Source organism: Octopus bimaculoides, chromosome 25 (assembly GCF_001194135.2).
Source record: "Octopus bimaculoides isolate UCB-OBI-ISO-001 chromosome 25, ASM119413v2, whole genome shotgun sequence".
Classification (NCBI taxonomy): Eukaryota; Metazoa; Mollusca; class Cephalopoda; order Octopoda; family Octopodidae; genus Octopus; species Octopus bimaculoides.
The window spans coordinates 16,906,181-16,907,945 of record NC_069005.1 but is presented as its reverse complement, the minus strand read 5'-3'; the positions used below and the strand labels follow the sequence as shown (position 1 = coordinate 16,907,945).

Below are 1,765 nucleotides of genomic sequence, written 5' to 3'. Positions count from 1 at the left end.
TACGTGTGTATGTGTAAGTGTATATATATATATATATATATATATATATATAAACATATGGTGGTTGTCTACTCCTTATGCTGAGTTTGACCACCTCCTGTAACTACACCTTAGAACTATCATGGCATCTGATGTGGCTTTTTAAACCAGACAATGTTCTGACGAGACACCCACATAAATTGCACATCCGATTTGGACCACCAAGAGCTGCAGATAAGTTCTGATCTTTGTGAATCTTAAAATATCTTTTGAGGCCTTCGTTAGATTAGCAAACCTTCTAGCATACACTACATTTAAAGGTGTGCACAGACACATAGGCAGAATAATTGGTGGAGATTCGTTTTCCATGGGTTCACAAATGAGATTTGAGCCCAGCAAAAGAAAGGCATAGTCTGTCACAAACTAAGCACACAAAAAGGTCATTGTGATTCACCTCGATCGTAACATTCTTCCTTAAATCTCTTTTGAGTATTGCATGCGTTATCCTGGCCTCTTAAAACGCTTTCACTCCCGAAGCAGGGGTTTCTATGTCCTCTGCATCCATGCCAAGTGACTTCATAGTAGTCCTTCCGCCGTCCTTAAACCCTTTTTTAAAGGTTTAACCCGATAGCGTTTCCCTCTGCAAGCTCACCATAAACAGCTGTTTGGGCATGCGTTCATCGACCATTCGAATAATATGGCTACACCATCTCATTTGGTTTCTCAAAATCATAGCATTAATTGAATATATGCCTGCAGATGCAAGGATATCTGTGTTTGGAGTAAAATAACTCCATTTAATGTTTAAAATTCGATGAAGGCATTTTTGGTGGAATTGTTCTAACAGTTTAAAATGCCTTTCATAACAAGTCCATGTTTCACAATAATACAACAGGGATGGTAAGACAAATGATTTGTAAAGAACCAGCTTTGTATTCTTATTTATACATTGCTGTCACCAAACGCGTGACTCCAAGCCACCAAATGCTTTTGTTGCCTTTTGAATTCGCAGATGTATTTCTGTATCAAGAATCATTTTGTACAAAGTAGATGAACGAATCGACAACTTCAAGTAACTTAACCTTAAAAATTTTAGCGGGATTACAAACAGCAGCACATGCAGGTTGATGCATTACAACTGTTTTTTTCAGATTGATGGTCAAGCCAAAATCATCAGAAGCTGAGTCAGATGCAGATACAAGAGATTGCAGACCTGTTTCAGAATGACTGACAAGATCGCAATCGTCAGCGTATAAAAGTTTCTTGATGAGTGAAGTAAAAACCTTCGCTTTGAATTTCAGTTTGGTCAGATTAAAAACATTCCCTGTTTTTCGATATTTTATATAAATACTCTCCTCAGAGTTTTGAAAAGCGTGTGACAACACAACAGCAAAGTATATTGCAAAGAGTGTGGGGTGCATCAAAGTTTCCCTGCTTTACTCCATTTTCCGCGGCAAAAGATTCAGAGAGCCTGCCACCAAAGTTAACTCTAGTTTTCATATTTTGATGCAAAGTTCTGATCATGCTTACAAATTTTTCTAGACAACCTATTTTTCTTAGAATTAGCCACAGAGCATTTCGATTAACAGTATCAAATGCTTTGCTCAAATCAACAAAGCAATAATATAGAGCAAGATTCTGTTCAATGCACTTGTCTTACAATTGTCTTATAGTAAAGATACAATCAGCTGTGCCGCTGGAGGAACGAAAACCACACTGAGACTCAGACACTATATTTGGAACTATGAAGGTATTTAAACGTTCTAACAAAGTGCGGGCAAGTACC

At 37.6% G+C, this 1,765-nt stretch overlaps 1 protein-coding gene across 1 annotated transcript in view; it reads left to right on the top strand.

Moving 5' to 3' along the window:
- LOC106869287 (trypsin-2) overlaps nucleotides 1-1,765 on the top strand; it is a 44,902-nt gene that overhangs the window by 39,030 nt on the left and 4,107 nt on the right. The gene's annotated exons all lie outside the window — the stretch shown is intronic.